Genomic DNA, 19,574 nt, shown 5'->3' with positions numbered 1-19,574 from the left:
GGGAGAGGAGAGTGGCAGTAACAGTGACCCAGGTGGCTCGAGTGGAAAGGTTCCTCAATGAGGGTTGAGGAAAGTGGGGGGTGGAGTTTAAGGTTATTGTGAAGTTTAGGAGGAGATAGAAGGCCAGTAGCATTAACCCTCTTAAAGTATCAGACGTTTTGTGCAAAGAGATTGGAGACATTTTCAATACAAAAATCCTGCCAAATGGACCAAAGCTTTGAGACTGGACTGAACCAAAGAGCCAAGGGACTCGTTTATGGGGTAACTCTGGATATAACGGAGGAGGAGTTGAGGAACAATCTGGAGGGGGTTCGAATCGTAGATGTCTTCCTGTTCAAGGTGTTAGGTTCTTATTTTTCAGAGTAAACAACTCACAGACACTAGAGAAGCTTAACCAAGTTTAATTCTTCCCAAAGGGTCGACACAGCTGTATTCAGAAAAAAAAAAAAAATCTCACCATCACAAGTATATATACCCCACTTTAGACACTCCTCCTTCTCTCCAATCCTTACATCTTATGGTTCCACATGAAGAGGGTAATCGGGTAATAAACCCTTTTTACTCCCTTCAGGGGATCTGACCTGACCTCAACCCCTCCTTCTCCTAATCCACAGATGGCCATCCGATCCCCTATAGCAATCCTGTGATCACCTCCCGTCCACCCAACACATTCCAAAGCCATATGTTTTTCTACAGAGACCCATTACCTTCTGACATAAAACCCATTCTCTTTCACTCCTTATATTCTATGCTTCTAATCAATCATGTCTTTAATATCTCAATGATCAAAGTTTAGCCCGATTCCAACAAAAGGGACTCGAAATGGACAGAGAAGCGAGGAGATCTTGCAACAGAGAGTGAACCTTGGATTCCTGAGCTTCACTGTCAAGGCATATGTGCAGCCTCACTTGCGGTGCTCTACATGCCAGAGGTATGGGAATGTGGTAGTGGTGTGCAGGAGGACAAGAAGATGTGGGAAATGTGGAGGAGATCATGAGTACTCAGAGTGTGCAGGAGGAAAGCCGAAGTGTTGTAATTGTGGGGGGAAACCTTGTGGCAGCATTACGAGGTTGTGAACACACCATGTTCAAGCTGAGCAGGTATAGAAGATTTGAGTGGAGGAGGGAGTATCGTATGAAGAGGGCAGCGAGTTGTGGACAGCAATGCTGCACAGATGCAGGTGTGTGCGCTGCTGTTAGTGGGGGGTCCATGGATGGCCCCTTCACCAATATCAGTGATTCCAGCTGACTCGTACTTGATCAAGAAGGAGTTCTTGGCCTTTATGGTGGAAGTGTTTTGGGTAGCGAGACAGGTGAACATGTCATCCGGGCCTGAAAGATGCAGTGATTAAGCAAGCAGAGGCATTCTTAGAGATCAAGGATAAATCAGTGGTGAGTTTTCACTCCTATATACAGGCAGTGAGGAGAGGTGGATCTCAGGAGGACGGTGGTGTTGGGGAAGTGTCAGAATCGAATGATATGGAATGACGTTTATGATAGTGCCGTAGAATGCGAGAAGTTTCATCTCTAATGGGAAAGAATGTAAGACTTTTGTGGATGTATATAAAGATACGCATGAGACAGTATGCGCAGGAAATGTGTTTGAAACCATGTTTGGATTTAGTTTTGCCTGGGTATGTGGCCACATGGGCTGATCGGGAAGAGCGAGTGGAGGGGGGGGGGGGGGGGGGGTGATGTTTCTGAAACTAGGTGTACAGTATGAAAGAGTAATGTTGAGAACTGAGTTGGAATGTATAACGGTTGAAGTGTGCCGTGTCCAGTGCAGAATTAAAGTACTTAACTTTTACAACTACAGATTAGTCTGCATAAAAGATGGATTCCCAACCAGATTTCAAATTGGGAGGGCAACTATTTCATGCATTGTCTGATGCTGGCATCAGGGGTTCTGGCCAGAAGAGGGGATTCGGATTTAATGGACCGGTATACTGTACAATTGGGAGCGACCATTTCCCAATTCTGAGCTGGTTTGGCCGGAAACTTTTGGAAGTGGATGAAAGACATTGGAAAAGCTTGATGGGAGGAATTTGCAGAGTAATGTGCAGAATGTTTCAGTGAGGTTCACAGTGACTGATCTGTTAAAGAATGGAATGAGTTCCTGTGTTCATTGCCAATTCAAGCTTCTGTGCTTACTATCCCACAGAGAACACGGAGGAACAAGGATTGTGATGCTGCAGTTCGTGCTCGAAATTTGGAATACAGGGCCCTGACACGACATATATTGGAGGGTTCAGCGGTGGAGTATTAAAGCTATGGAAGGTGGGGAAGGTCATTAAGGGAGCTAAGTGGGAGTGTTGGAGAAATATTGCGTGAGATTGGGGGCAGATACACCGGTGGGGGATGTGTGGGTGGTGATTGGCGAATGTTGGGAAGTTGCAGACGGTTGGGTATGCTGGTGTTGGAGGATGGAGAAGAGATCACTGTAAATTATAAAGATGACATACTTGTATGTGTCAAAACGTTTCAGGCTATCCACCAGTGGTGTAAAGTACTTTTAAGTACGTTTTTGGGGGTATCTGTACTTTACTTGACTATTTATATTTTTGACAAGTTTTACTTTTACTCCACTACATTCCTAAAGAAAATAATGTACTTTTTACTCCATACATTTTCCCTGACACCCGAAAGTGCCTGTTACATTTTGAATGCTTAGCAGGACAGGAAAATTGTCTAATTCACGCACTTATCAAGAGAACATCCCTGGTCATCCCTACTACCTCTGTAGTAGTTCCAATCGTGAAACCGGGGAAAATAGCATCCCACCCGGGCTCATACCGACCCATAGAGTTGACCTCTGTACTGTGTAAAGTAATGGAAAGAATGGTAACAGACAAGTACATATGTGTGAAAGTGTTGGTCTCTTTTCTCCGTACCAGAGCGGATTAATCATGGACTCGGTGCTAGCACTGGACTGTGATATAAAGAAGGCGATGGCCATCAAGGAGGAAGTGGTGGAATTATTACTGGACATTGAAAAGGCATACGACATGCTCTGGAAAGGGGGACTGCTGCTGAGGCTGCATGATGCTGGGGTGCGGGGTCACCTGTTTAATTGGATCCAGGATTGTGCAACTGGGACCTAGATTTGTAAAACTGGGTCCTAGACTTCCTGACAGGCACCCAGGTGGTGAAGGTAGGCAACATCACCTCTGCCACGCTGATCCTTAACACGGGGGCCCCACAGGGGTGCGTGCTCAGCCCCCTCCCGCACTCCCTGTTCACCCATGAATGCATGGTCATGCATGTCTCCCAACTCAAAAGTTTGCTGACGACATAACAATGGTAGGCCTGATTACTAACAACGGAAAGACCGCCTACAGGGAGGAGGGGAGAACCCTGTAAGAGTGGTGGCAGGAATATAATCTCAACTTCAACAAACCGAAGGTGCTGATCGTCGACTACAGGAGACATCAGAGAGAGCACACACCCATTCACATCAATGGGGCTGCAGTGGAGAAGGTCAAAAGCTTCAAGTTCCTCATGTGTACACAACACTAAGTACCTGAAATGGTCCCTCCACACCAACAGCGTGGTAAAGAAGGCACAACAGCACCTCTTCAACCTTGGGAGACTGAAGAAATTTATATTGTCCCCTAAGACCCTCACGAACTACCACAGATGCACCATCAAAAGTATTCTGTAAGGCTGTAGCCTGGCACGACAACTGCTCCGCCCGCCACCACAATGCTCTCCAGAGGGTTGTGCAGTCCGTCCAACGCATCACCGGGGGCACACTGTCTGACTTCCAGGACATCTACAGCTCACAATGTCACACGAAGGCCAAGAAGATCATCAAAGACCTCAGCCTCCCAAGCCACAGCTTGTTCACCCCACTTCCATCTAGAAGGGGGAGACAGTAAAGGTACAGCAAAGATGGGACCGAGAGACTGATAAACAGCTTCTATCTTCAGGCCATCAGACTGTTAAACAGTCACCACTAGCTGGCCTCCACCCAGTACCCTGCCTTGAACATTAGTCACTGTTACTAAGCTGTTGCGCAGCAACTCACTGCCTTCCTGAAGACAAACAATGTATACGAAATGTTTCAGTCTGGTTTTAGACCCCATCATAGCACTGAGACTGCACTTGTGAAGGTGGTAAATTACCTTTTAATGGCGTCAGACCGAGGCTGACTGTTCTCGTGCTCCTAGACCTTAGTACTGCTTTTGATACCATCGATCACCACATTCTTTTGGAGAGATTGGAAACTGGTGCTCTTCCATGCCGTCCCTAGGAGGGGTGCGTCACTTGAGTGGGTTGAGTCACTGACGTGATCTTCCTGTCTGGGTTGGAGCCCCCCTTTGGGTTGCGCCGTGACGGAGATCTTTGTGGGCTATACTCGGCCTTGTCTCAGGATGGTAAGTTGGTGGTTGAAGATATCCCTATAGTGGTGTGGGGGCTGTGCTTAGGCAAAGTGGGTGGGGTTATATCCTGCCTGTTTGGCCCTGTCCGGCGGTATCATTGGATGGGGCCACGGTGTCTCCTGACCCCTCCTGTCTCAGCCTCCAGTATTTATGCTGCAGTAGTTTATGTGTCGGGGGGCTAGGGTCAGTCTGTCTTATCGGGTGTCCTGTGTGAATTTAAGTATGCTCTCTCTAATTCTTTCTTTCTTTCGCTCTCTCTCTCTCGGAGGAGGACCTGAGCCCTAGGACCATGCCTCAGGACTACCTGGCATGATGACTCCTTGCTGTCCCCAGTCCACCTGGCCGTGCTGCTGCTCCAGTTTCAACTGTTCTGCCTGCGGCTATGGAACCCTGACCTGTTCACCGGACGTGCTACCTGTCCCAGATACTCTTAATGATCGGCTATGAAAAGCCAACTGACATTTACTCCTGAAGTGCTGACTTGTTACACCCTCAACAACTACTGTGATTATTATTATTTGACCATGCTGGTCATTTATGAACATTTGAACATCTTGACCATGTTCTGTTATAATCTCCACCCGGTACAGCCAGAAGAGAACTGGCCACCCCTCATAGCCTGGTTCCTCTCTAGGTTTCTTCCTAGGTTTAGGCCTTTCTAGGGAGTTTTTCCTAGCCACCATGCTTCTACACCTGCATTGCTTGCTGTTTTGGGGTTTTAGGATGAGTTTCTGTACAGCACTTTGAGATATCAGCTGATGTAAGAAGGGCTATATAAATACATTTGATTTGTTACTAGCAAATCCAGTGTATGCAACCAATAAATGTTTATTTAGAGTCAGAGTTGGTGGGGCCTATTCTGAGTCTGTGGAGATAGAGAATGGGACACTCTAATTAGTCCAGTTTTGTTTAGTATAATGGTGAATGACATGTTCCAGGATGTCGGGCCTGGTGTTGGCCTCTCCCTGTTTGCAGATGATGGGGCCAGATCAGGGTCCAGGATGACATGCCTGAGGGGGGCATTTTACAAGTCCATGGGGGGGGGGGGGCACAACCATACTGAAAAAAAATATAAACGCAACATGCAACAATTTCAAAGATTTTACTGAGTTACGGTTCAAAGAAGGAAATCAGTCAATTTAAATAAATTCAATAGGCCCTAATCTATAGATTTCACATGACTGGGCAGGGGCAAAGCCATGGGTGGACCAGGGAGGGCATAGGCTTATTCACTTTGAAACCAGGCCCACCCACTGAGGATCCAGGCCCAGCCAATCAGAATTTGTTTTTCACCACAAAAGGGGTTTATTACAGACATGGAGTGGTTACATTTGGTCTGCAGTTGTGAGCTCTGCTGGACGTACTGCCAAATTCTCCCTGGCAACAGCTATGTTGGACACTCCCTCAAAATATGACACATCTGTGGCATTGTGTTGTGTGACAAAAACTGCACCTTTTTTGAGTGGCTTTTTATTGTCACCAGCCCAGGAGCACCTGTGTAATGATCGTGCTGTTTAATCAGCTTCTTGATATGCCACACCTGTCAGGTGGATGGATTTTCTTTGCAAAGGAGAAATGCTCACTAACAGGAATGTAAACAAATTTGTGGGGAAAAATTGAGTTAAGGAATATTTTTGTGTGTCTGGAAAATTTCTGGGATCTTTATTTTTTATTTTTATTTATTTATTTTACCTTTATTTAACCAGGTAGGCAAGTTGAGAACAAGTTCTCATTTAAAATTGCGACCTGGCCAAGATAAAGCAAAGCAGTTCGACAGATAAAACAACACAGAGTTACACATGGAGTAAAAACAAACATACAGTCAATAATGCAGCATAAACAAGTCTATATACAATGTGAGCAAATGAGGTGAGAAGGGAGGTAAAGGCAAAAAAGGCCATGATGGCAAAGTAAATACAATATAGCAAGTAAAATACTGGAATGGTAGTTTTGCAATGGAAGAATGTGCAAAGTAGAAATAAAAAATAATGGGGTGCAAAGGAGCAAAATAAATAAATAAATTAAAATTAAATACAGTTGGGAGAGAGGTAGTTGTTTGGGCTAAATTATAGGTGGGCTATGTACAGGTGCAGTAATCTGTGAGCTGCTCTGACAGTTGGTGCTTAAAGCTAGTGAGGGAGATAAGTGTTTCCAGTTTCAGAGATTTTTGTAGTTCGTTCCAGTCATTGGCAGCAGAGAACTGGAAGGAGAGGCGGCCAAAGAAAGAATTGGTTTTGGGGGTGACTAGAGAGATATACCTGCTGGAGCGTGTGCTACAGGTGGGAGATGCTATGGTGACCAGCGAGCTGAGATAAGGGGGGACTTTACCTAGCAGGGTCTTGTAGATGACATGGAGCCAGTGGGTTTGGCGACGAGTATGAAGCGAGGAATCAGGGGAACACCACTTTACATGTTGCGTTTATATTTTTGTTCAGTAATAGTATTGCTTTAGAGGCCTAATAAAACAAGGTAGATGTATCTGAAATGTAGCTGTACAAAAATGGATCTGAAATGTAGCTGTACACTTCAACTACCTTAGCATGTGCTACCTTGTTTTTAATAACACAAGAAACATGTGTGCCCCACTACCATTTGAATAGGGAATGGTGGCTCTGCACTTTCCCGCCTGTCCGTTCTGTAGGCTACTTCACTTTTATAGTGGAGCATGTGCTTATTATGTGTAGCTGAGAAATAATTATAAGAACACATTTCACTCCATGCTTTCACTCCATGCTGCCCGACAGGTGATATTGCACCCAAACTCTGTATGCCATAGGCTGTCCAACCTTTTCCTGCAGCTACCCAGTGCTTAATTTGGGAAACCAAGTGAAATCTGTTGTGGAACATGTTTTCGCAACAAAACATATTTCATGAAACTGTTGACAGCCTGTCTGCCCAATCGAGAAGGAAATAAAGAAGAGAGAGGAGATGGAAGAAAGGTGGCGGAAGTAGACTCGAGATGGAGTTCGAATCAAGCAGCGGGTCGATCAAAGTTGGTAATGTTCTGAATGGACAACAGTAGTTTCGAAAAACTGGAACAAAAAGGAAATGGTCTATAATGGTGAATGACATGTTCCAGGATGTCGGGCCTCTTGTTGGGATGCGTTTGTTGAGTAAGGATACATGTGGGAGACCCATTTGAGGAGTGTAAAATATGCGCTGGGAAAAGTGGAGTCTGTCAGAGTGACCAGGATTGGTCTTATTTTCATTAATTGTATTTCTGAAGAAAGAGGAAGATTTCAGTGAGCCTCAAAAGAATCCGGACAACAGAAGTTTTGTGTTTTGAACTTCGGAGTAGAGCACCCGTCAAAGGAGTCATCTCAGGGATGACAACAGATGTTCAGGTTGAATACCTGAAGAGAATTCCTGGTGCTGTTGGTGCCTGGCGTCTGACCCGCTGGGTGAATGGAGAAAAAGAAGAAAGTCTGTCTGTCCTGTTGTTTTTTTTATAAAGAGCAAATACCTACGCTTGTGAAGTTTTGTTATGTAAGATATGCTGTAAGAGCTATCGCCCCCCCAAACCATTGCAGTGTAAGAATTGTAAAGTTTCAAGTGTATGCAGATGGACAGAGTATACTGTAGAATGGTGTGTAGAAGGACAATGGTGTTATAACTGTGGTGGGGGTCATGATCCCGAGTTCTTGGAGTGCCCTGTAAGGGTGAAGGAGATTGAGGTGGCAAAAGTTAGAGCGTTCAATCGAATCTCCTATGAGAAGGCGATTTAAAAGTACTGAGAAAACAAGTGATACTAGCTAACATGTGGTGGTGGACGTTCCACAGACTATTGTAAATGTTTGCTGGCAGTTAAAATATACCATGTGTGTTTAAAAGGTGGATTTTGTGGCGCTCATTGCCACAGTTACAAAATGTACGACACAAGTCTCAAAGAAGTCTAAGAAACTTGACATTAATGTGGCTGCGGCAGAAAAGTTTTTGGGACTAAAGGATTTTACATCTGAAGACCTCGAAAGCAGTACTGGCGCCAGAAGACCCACCCTCCTAGGTTCGAGTTGAACATGTGTAGGGATCAGAGCTGTTTTATTCTTTTACAGAAAAGTTTGGTCGTTTTTTTGTCATTACGTTTTTGGAATCCTGTTTCCATCCCGCACTGTCGGTGGCAGGGTGCACATGAATTAGTGCAAATCGACAATATGCCATAGAAAAAGAAGAGACGAGGAGATGGAAACGCATGGTGGTAAGATATTCTGTATAGCTAAAGGTAATGTGTTGCCCAATTAATTATGAAAATATAAAAAATTCCCTAATACCAGGCCACTTAAAATACAAATACACATTCACTAATTGTAGGCTAACTGGCTATTAGTAAATATAAAAACAATAAAATAGTTTGATATGGTTTGCTTAATATAAGGATTTTGAAATGATTTTTACTTTTACTTTTGATACTTAAGTATATTTGATCAATAACATTTCATTCGAAGTACAGTATATTTCAAATCAAATACTTTTACGATTTTACTCAAGTAGTATTTTACTGGGTGACTTTTACTTGAGTCATTTTCTATTAAGGTATTTTTACTTTTACTCAAGTATGACAATTTAGGAATTTTGTGTATGCCATGGTGAGTATGCCATGGTGAAAGTAGGTCTACAAGATGTTGTCATTCACCCTGGTCAGGTTGCCTGTAGCAAGTGTAAGGTGCCATCTATAGCTTTGACACCTCCAATCTAGTGGTGTTATGCGAACCCAGTGAAGAGAACTTGTAATTGGACAAGTTTGACATTGGCGAGGGACTAATGGAGATCTGCCAGACAGAAAGACCTTACGTTGAAGTGCCAATAGGGAATCATACCAAACATGACGTGACTCTACCTACTGTAGAAGAACAGCTCTAGGCAGCATCCAGCCAGTAGCAAAAATTGTGCAGACAGACAAACTGGTCTGCCACAAGCAAACTGTCATTGAAGTAAACAGCCTTGGCTCATCATCCAACCCCAAAGGTGACAGAGATGAGACAGCAACATTCTGGCACCCACCAGTTTTTTAAATGTATTTATTTAACCCTTATTTTACCAGGTGAGTTGACTGAGAACACATTCTCAATTAATGTTAGTCATCTTGATGAAGAGTAACAAAAGATTGTCAAGCAGATGCCATGTTAAGAATCATGTGCATTCTCCCGCGACAATACTGATATAGGAAGCATCCCCAGCCTCCAGATGGCATTCAACTTATAGGATGATATCCCAGTCATAAGCCCTCTTAGAAGGAGGTTAAAGACTATGTATAAGACCTGCTCGCTAATGTCTCGACTGCAGAAGTCGGTTCCTCTCCTTGTTCGGGCGGTGTTCGGCGGTCGACGTCACCGGTCTTCTAGCCATCGGGGATCCATTTTTCATTTTCCATTTGTTTTGTCTTGTTTTCCCACACACCTGGTTTTCATTCCCTCATTACGTGTTGTGTATTTAACCCTCTGTTCCCCCCATGTCTTTGTGTGGTATTGTTTGTTGTAAGTGCTTGTGCACATTTGTTGTCTGTTGCGCGATGGGCTTTGTACCCATTCTGTATTATTCTGGATGCCGGTGGTTATATATATATATATATATATATATATATATATATATATATATATATATATGTATATGTTAGTCAAGATGACTATATATGTTAGTCAAGATGACTAATATATATATATATATATTAAACTGCTCCGGTTATTACCCAGTTCTGCTCTCCTGCGTCTGATTTTGCTGCCACCAGTTACGCACCCCTTACAGCTAATGGATGGATAGTGAAGTCGAAATCACCTTGCTCCACACCGGTAGTCTGTGTCCTGAAAAAGGATGGAACACTCAGGTTGTGTATCGACTACAGGCTACCCAATCACAAGAACGTGGCAGACAGCCATCCTCTACCACCCATTCAGGATCTCACAGACACCCTGGGATGATACAGCTGATTTTCAGTTCTGGACCAAGGAAAAGCCTATCACCAAGGTTTTATGGCTGAAGGATCTCAACAGATGACAGCTTTCATTACTCTCTGATTTTTCAAAGGAGCCACCCTTGTCCTTGATGACAGTTTTGCACACTCTTGGCATTCTCTCAACCAGCTTCATGAAGTATTCACCTGGAATGCATTTCAATTAACAGGTGTGCCTTGTTAAATGTTAATGTGTTGAATTTATTTATTAAATAAGATAGCCCTATTTGGTAAAGACCAGTCCATATTATGGCAAGAACAGCTCAAATAAGCAAAGAAAAATGACAGTCCATCATTACTTTAAGACATGATCAGTCAAAACTTTGAAGGTTTCTTCAAGTGCAGTTGCAAAAACCATAAAGCACTATGATGAAGCTGGCTCTCATGAGGACTGCCACAGGAAAGGACACATAATTACCTCTACTGCAGAGGATAAAGTTCATTAGAGTTATCAGCCTCAGAAATTGCAGACCAAATAAATGCTTCACAGAGTTCAAGTAACAGACACATCTCAACATCAACTGTTCAGAAGAGACTGCGTGAATCAGGCCGTCATGGTCGAAATGCTGCAAGGAAACCACTACTAAAGGACACCAATAAGAAGAAAAGACTTGCTTTGGCCAAGAAACATGAGCAATGGACATTAGATCGGTGGAAATCTGTCATTTGGTCTGATGAGTCCAAATATGAGATTTTTGGTTCCAACCGCCGTGTCTTTGTGAGACGCAGAGTAGGTGAACGGATGATCTCTGCATGTGTGGTTCCCACCTGGAAGCATGGAGGAGGATGTGTGATGGTGTGGGGTGCTTTGAGGGTGACACTGCACTACCACAGCATTCTGCAGCCATATGCCATTTTTATTTTATTTCACCTTTATTTAACCAGGTAGGTCAGTTGAGAACAAGTTCTCATTTACAACTGAGACCTGGCCAAGATAAAGCAAAAACAGTGCGACACAAACATCACAGAGTTACACATGGGATTAACAAATGTACAGTCAATAACACAATAGAAAAATCTGTATACAGTGTGTGCAAATGAAGAAAGGAGATAAGGAAATAAATAGGCCATAGTGGCGAAGTAATTACAATTTAGCAATAAAACACTGGAGTGATAGATGTGCAGATGAGGATGTGCAAGTAGAAATACTTGTGTGCAAAAGAGCAGAAAAACAAAAATAAATATGGGATGAGGTAGGAAGTTGGTTGGATGGGCTGTTTACAGATGGGCTGTGTACAGCGAGGGAGATATAAGTCTTCAACTTGTGATTTTTGCAATTCGTTCCAGTCATTGGCAACAGAGAACTGGAAGGAAAGGCGGCCAAATGAGGTGTTGACTTTGGGGATGAACAGTGAAATATACCTGCTGTAGCACGTGCTACAGTGGGTGTTGCTATGGTGACCAGTGAGCTGAGATAAGCCAGAGCTTTACCTAGCAAAGACTTGGGCCAGTTTGCTGCGGGGGGTTGGGCTGTTGGCCAGGGTTGGGGTAGCCAGGTGGAAAGCATGGCCAGTCGTAGAGAAATGCTTATTGAAATTCTTGATTATCGTGGATTTATTGGTGGTGATAGTGTTTCCTAGCCTCAGTGCAGTGGGCAGCTGGGAGTGTCCATGGACTGTCCATCCCATCTGGTTTGCGCTTTGTGGGACTATCATTTGTTTTTCAACATGATAATGATGTAACACACCTCCAGGCTGTCTTAGGGCTATTTGACCAAGAAGGAGAGTGATGGAGTGCTGCATCAGATGACCTGGCCTCCACAATCACCCGACATAAACCCAATATAGATGTTTTGAGTGAGTTGGAACTCAGAGTGAAGGAAAAGCAGCCAACAAGTGCTCAGCATATGTGGGAACTCCTTCAAGACTGTTGGAAAAGCATTCCAGGTGAAGCTGGTTGAGAGAATGCCAAGAGTGTGCAAATCTGTCATCAAGACAAAAAAAATTCAGTCTCTCGATATGCAAAACTGATAGAGACATACCCCAAGCGACTTACAGCTGTAATCGCAGCAAAAGGTGGCGCTACAAAGTATTAACTTCAGGGGGCTGAATAATTTTGCACGCCCAATTTTTCAGTTTTTGAATTGTTAAAAAAGTTTGAAATATCCAATAAATGTCGTTCCACTTCATGATTGTGTCCCACTTGTTGTTGATTCTTCACAAAAAAATACAGTTTTATATCTTCTGAAACGTGGCAAAAGGTCGCAAAGTTCAAGGGGGCCGAATACTTTCGCAAGGCACTGTATGACCATGCTACATTGAAAGTCACTGAGCTCTTCAGTAAGGCCATTCTACTGCCAATGTTTCTATGGAGATTGCATGGCTGTGTGCTTGATTTTATACACCTGTCAGCAATGAGTGTGGCTGAAATAGCAGAATCCACAAATTTATTTAGACCCCCTTTTCCACATTTTGTTACATTACAGCTTTATTCAAAACATTTTTTTAAAAATCTAGACACAATTCCCCATAATGTCAAAGCAAAAACAGGAGTCAAGGAGTCAAGGTTCTTGGCTCCTAAACAAAGTGGCTTCTCTGTTCTTTGGAGTCTGACCTCTTGAGACCCACACACTGATAAATATGAACCTCATTTTATTTTTATGCAGCCATTTAGAAAACAATATTTGAGCCTTAACTTGTTCTTCCACTGATTCTGAAATATGTCATTAAAGAAATCTTTCTTTCTCACTATAAAATTACTAATGGCCACTTAAAGATATTTATTGATCAATTTCCCTTTCATTCACTCTGCAAGGGCATTATGTTAATACCGCATGCCCTAATCCGGCTCCTTTTATGGCCTTGGCCACTCCCACTCTCGTCACCCCACGTGCCCACTCTGTTTGTAGGGCTAAAACGCTGTAAAAGTGAAATACAGGACATACTGAGAAGCTATAATTGGACTATTATACCATAGGGTTTTCTCATTCTCTTATTTAAAGTCAAACTGGACTGTATCTGTTATAGCAGAAGATTTAAGGCAAGTCTTTATTTCATGACTTCTGAAAGAGTCTTTGCTCTAAGAGTCTTTGGTCTGGAGAATGTGGTTCAATGTCACATTTGAGCTGACAGCCAGAATACCGGTACCATTTGCTGTAACTTTAGTCTTTCTTGCGCTGAATGCAGCCTACATTTAGTTTTCTGATGATTTTGGTATATTTGCAAAACATACTTCAACAAGGCACATTAAATAAATGATCTGATCATTAAAAGTTTCCTATAATAGCAGTGTTCAACTAACAAATTGGAAAATATATATTAGGTGTTAAAAAACCTGATCGTCCTCTGTCTGTGTTCCTCAGACTGGTTTGAGGCATTGACCCCCCAGCCTCTAAACTCAGAGACCTGAACTACCAGTGCAGCCAAGCGTCTGGTGGCCAGCCTGGAGGCCTTGTTACAGTGGGAGAGGCCCTTGTTTAATATAATACACATATATTAATTATTAATTTTGGGTGCCTGTCCTGACGTGAAGTTTGTTCTATAGAAAGTATTTGACTCTGATGTGTACCACAGAAAGTATTTGACAAAATTAAGGAAATTAGAAGGGGGGGGGGGAATTGGGTACAAGCTACTCTATAAAACAAAGTAGCCTCTCACTGTCTGAAATTCACACACTGGGGCACACGTGTGGAACTGTCGTTAAGACACTAACAGCTTACAGACAGTAGGCAATTAAGGTCACAGTTGTGAAAAATTAAGGCACTTTCAGAGTTTACTGACTCTGAAAAACACCAAAAGAAAGATGCCCTGTTCACCGATCCTGTGCAGGTGTTGTTATACATGGACTGCCACTGCGAGGACTGCAGATGTGGCAAGGGCAATAAATTGCAATGTCTGTACTGTGAGATGCCCAAGACAGAGCTACAGGGAGACAGGACTGACAGCTGATCGTCCTCACAGTGGCAGACCATGTGGAACAACACCTGCACAGGATCGGTACATCCGAACATCACACCTGCGGGACAGGTACAGGATGGCAACAACAACTGCCGAGTTACACCAGGAACGCACAATCCCTCCATCAGTGCTCAGACTGTTCGCAATAGGCTGAGAGAGGTTGGACTGAGGGCTTGTAGGCCAGTTGTAAGGCAGGTCCTCACCAGACATCATTGGCAACAACATCGCCTATGGGCACAAACCCACCATCGCTGGATCAGACAGAACTGGCAAAAAGTGCTCTTCACTGACAAGTCGCGGTTTCGTCTCACCAGGGGTTATGGTTGGATTTGTGTTTATCATCGAAGGAATGAGCGTTACACCGAGGCCTGTACCCTGGAGCGGGATCGATTTGGAGGTGGAGGGTCCGTCATTGTCTGGGGTGGTGTGTCACAGCATCATTGGACTGAGCTTGTTGTCATTGCAGGCAATCTCAACGCTGTGCATAAGAGGGAAGACATCCTCCTCCCTCATGTGGTACCCTTCCTGCAGGCTCATCCTGACATGACCCTCCAACATGACAATGCCACTATCCATACTGCTCCTTCTGTACGTGATTTCCTGCAAGACAGGTATATCCGTGTTCTGCCATGGCCAGCGAAGAGCCCGGATCTCAATGCAGCCGGTGGCCACACCAGATACGGACTGTTACTTTTGATTTTGACCCCCTCTTTGTTCAAGGACACATTATTCAATTTCTGTTAGTCACATGTCTGTGGAACTTGTTCAGTTTATGTCTGTTGTTGAATCTTGCTATGTTCATACAAATATTTACACATGTTAAGTTTGCTGAAAATAAACGCAGTTGACAGTGAGAGGACGTTTCTTTTTTTGCTGAGTTTATTTTTAGAAAAGTGCAAGGGTACCAATCACATGAGGCTGCTGAGGGGAGGATGGTATTACTGTGTTGCCAATATACTTGGCCATATCTCTAAATGGCCGAGTAATTGGGTCTTTACAATAAATGAGTGCCTTTTGTGTCCCTTTAAAATATCAAAGAGACAGTGCGTTAACATGTTTTCTAGTTTTTTTTAATGATCATTTCACACTTTGAGGTCGAAAACTGAAATTGGGAATGCCCCTTTAGTGTAATAGCTGTGAGAAAAAATTGCCTGGAATTTCAGCCTGTTCAGCTGTAATATAATTTTTGGCTGGTGAATAGCGTCAAAAGGTGATCTGATTATAATAGACCAATGACCATTCATTTTTTATTTACATATTCCCTCCTAGTTTTGTGCTGGTCCCGCTCAAAGGTAAGCGATATTGTGCAGTATGGCTGCCTTTGAACTGTATTCCATCCAAACAAGATGGTGCCGATAGATAGGGCAGCCGTTCTTCTAGTTCCTAGACAACTTTGCAGTATTTAGTTTTTTTTATGTGTTATTTCTTAGATTATTATTTTTGTGTTATTACATACAGCCGGGAATGTCTTTTGGAAATCAGAGCGGCGGTAAATCACCAGCATTACCAGCATTGAAAACAGATGGAACGTCTTCAATTTGATCGATTATTAATGTTTAAAAATATCTAAAGTTGTATTACAAAGTAGTTTGAAATATCTTGGCAAAGTTTATAGGCAACTTTAGAAATATTTTGTAGTGACGTTAGCATTTTGGAAGCTGTTTTTTTCTGGATCAAACGCGCAAATAAATTGACATTTTGGATATGATATATATGGACGGAATTAATCGAACAAAAGGACCAATTGTGATGTTTATGGGACATATTGGAGTGCCAACAAAAGAAGCTCGTCAAAGGTAAGGCATGTTTTATATTTTATTTCTGCGTTTTGTGTAGCGCCTGCAGGGTTGAAATATGCTACCCTCTTTGTTTACTGTTGTGCTATCATCAGATAATAGATTCTTATGCTTTCGCTGAAAAGCCTTTTAAAAATCTGACATGTTGGCTGGATTCACAACGAGTGTAGCTTTAATTTAGTATCTTACATGTGTGATTTAATGAAAGTTTGATTTTTATATCAATTTATTTAAATTTGCCACGCTGCATTTTCCCTGATTTTTGGCCAAGTGGGACGCACTTTTTCAAATTTATATCCAAATTCACTAATAATATGAACATCTTATATTCTTTGCATGAGTAGCAGGAAGCTGAAATTGGGCTCACTATTTATCCAAAAGTGAAAATGCTGCCCCCTATACCTTAAGAAGTTAATGAAGCTACCAATTCTGGTTAGAGACAGTTTGCGCTGTCCTGTGAAGGGAGTAGTACACAGCGTTGTACGAGATCTTCAGTTTCTTGGCAATTTCTCGCATGGAATAGGCTCCATATCTTAGAACAAGAATAGACTGACGAGTTTCAGAAAAAAGTGCATTGTTTCTGGCCATTTTGAGCCTGTAATCAAACCCACAAATGCTGATGCTCTAGATACTCAACCAGTCGAAAGAAGGCCAGTTTTATTGCTGCTTTTATCAGAACAACAGTTTTCAGCTGTGCTAACATAATTGCAAAAGGGTTTTCTAATGATCAATTAGCCTTTTAAAATTATAACTTGGATTAGCTAACACAACGTGCCATTGGAACACCGGAGTGATGGTTGCTGATAATGGGCCTCTGTACGCCTATGTAGATATCCCATTAAAAAATATGATGTTTCCAGCTACGATAGTCATTTACAACATTAACAATGTCTACACTGTGTTTCTGATCAATTTGATGTTATTTTAATGGACAAAAAATGAGCTTTTCTTTCAAAAACAAGGAAATCTCTAAATGACCCCAAATTTTTGAACGGTAGTGTACATAAACTTGAAATCACTGGCCATTTTAATAATGGAACACTAGCCACAAATTTTAACATATTTTACTCATCTCATATGTATATACTACATACTATTATATTCTACTGTATCTTAGTCTATCTGACATTGCTTGTCCAAATATTTATATATTCTTAATTCCATTCCTTTACCTTAGAATTGTGTGTATTGTGTGTTTTGTGGTGAAATTGTTACATATTACTTGTTAGATATTACTGCACTGTTGGAGCTAGAAACACAAGCATTTCGCTACGCCCGCAATAACATCTGCTAAGCATGTATGTGACCAATAAAATTTGATTTGAACAATCACTTTTTCTGATTTGGCTGTCAGAAAAGTTCAGTGGAATCTCCTGCACAGCACAGCACACCTTGCATCGGACTGACCGAAGTCGCCCTAGAAAAGAGGCAATAATCTCTACAACTCCGAATGTTGAATACAATTATACTTACACTTATTATCGCTTGTACATGCTGTTGGTCCTTTTGGCGGTAGGAGGTGGAGATAGGGTATCCACAGGACAGTGTTGTTTACCCTACTTTTTGCGATGCCGGTTTGTCGGTTGTATTTTCCATCTCTTGACTCATTGCACGTGAAGCACAATATATAAACAGTAGCCGAATGTAACCTAACGTGGTTGACCGAAGCGCGTTTCCTCACAATCAGCTGGAAGTGTTTGTCATTCGATCTGTGGTTAGGTTAGGCTTGGCCATATTGTGCAAGTGTTTGTCACATGTGAATCGCATCAGTATTGAAAATAAAACGGTAATACAAACTGATATACAAACCATCTAATGAAGGTAGGGTTGATAAGACTTCCTCGTGGATCATTTGTATCAGATTACCTCCGACATAGGGACGAAATCGGTGGACAACAGGGAAAGTAAATTGAAATTAAGTTTGTTCATCATTCTGACTTGGAATAGGACTGTTCAGGAAAGCCGAGTCTACATGTTAGAGACGGTAGTGTTAGTATTGTAAAAGAAGCTAGCCAGCTAATATTACGGGACAGTACTGGATTTTAGCTAAATAACTTTAGTGTTGCTAGCTAGATATTTGACTAACTTTTCTAGCTATGGCAATTGCCATCTCTCTAATGTAAATTTGATGACATAATAATTGCAAAGTTGTTTCATACTAATTACTTGCCTACTTTAGCAATGTCATCGTATTTCCAGGCCTCTCATTTATCTGTCTCCTCAGAAAATGTTAGCTAGGTTGCTAGCTACCAAAGTCAGTTAGCTAACTTAATAATGGTAGCTAACATTAGCCTGTTTACTGTTGTTCAAGCTGCAGTCAGAGTAAGTCACCCAAAATGTACCAAGATAGCCTACTTGATTTAGCTTACAGCTAGTCTTTTTTACATTTCGGTTTTCTTTGATGACTGTACAAAATAAAATGCTCAAATTGACTATTTGAAGAGTATTTGTCATTAGGTATTAGAGCTAAAACGAATAGGCTTATATTTGGATTTGTAGCTACTAGCCTGCCAGCCAGAAGAAAGCGAGAGGGTAGCTATTATTTTTAGCTAGCTATATCTCATTAGGTATATGTTTATCTGTGATATGAATCCTAAAAAATAGTAAGCCATCTGGCTGTTGAATGCAAGAATGAATGTATAACCCTTATGATAGGGTTACTAACTGCCCTCCAGGACACCTACACCACCCGATGTCACAGGAAGGCCAAAAAGATCATCAAGGACAACAACCACCTGCCTGTTCACCCCGCTATCATCCAGAAGGCGAGGTCAATACAGGTGCATCAAAGCGGAGACCGAGAGACTGAAAAACAGCTTCTATCTCAAGGCCATCAGACTGTTAAACAGCCATCACTAACATTGAGTTGCTGCTGCCAACATACAGACTCAACTCTGATGTAATCAATTTATCACTAGCCACTTTATATAATGCTTACATACCCTACATTACTGATCTCAAATGCATATACTGTACGCTATACCATCTACTGCATCTTGCCATCTTGATGTAATTAAATGTATCACTTGCCACTGTAAACAATGCCACTTTATATAATGTTTTCTTACCCTTCATTACACATCTCATATGGTCACGCCCTGACCATAGAGAGCCTTTTCATTCTCTATTTTGGTTAGGTCTGGGTGTGACTAGGGTGGGTAATCTAGATTATTTTATTTCTATGTTGGCTTGGTATGGTTCCCAATCAGAGGCAGCTGTTTATCGTTGTCTCTGATTGGGGATCATATTTAGGCAGCCATTACCCCACTGTGTTTTGTGGGATCTTGTTTTTGTGTTGTTGCCTGTGAGCATCTAGAATGTCACGGTTCATTTGTTCTTTATTGTTTTGTGTGTTTTACCTCAATAAATATGTGGAACCCATAACACTCTGCGCTTTGGTCCGAATGTTCTTACGACGAACCTGACACATATGTACACTGCTCAAAAAAATAAAGGGAACACTAAAATAACACATCCTAGATCTGAATGAAAGAAATATTCTTATTAAATACTTTTTTCTTTACATAGTTGAATGTGTTGACAACAAAATCACACAA

The sequence above is a fragment of the Oncorhynchus kisutch genome, linkage group LG10 (genome assembly GCF_002021735.2).
Source record: "Oncorhynchus kisutch isolate 150728-3 linkage group LG10, Okis_V2, whole genome shotgun sequence".
Classification (NCBI taxonomy): Eukaryota; Metazoa; Chordata; class Actinopteri; order Salmoniformes; family Salmonidae; genus Oncorhynchus; species Oncorhynchus kisutch.
The sequence above is the reverse complement of the archived record's forward strand: the minus strand, read 5'-3'. Positions refer to the sequence as shown.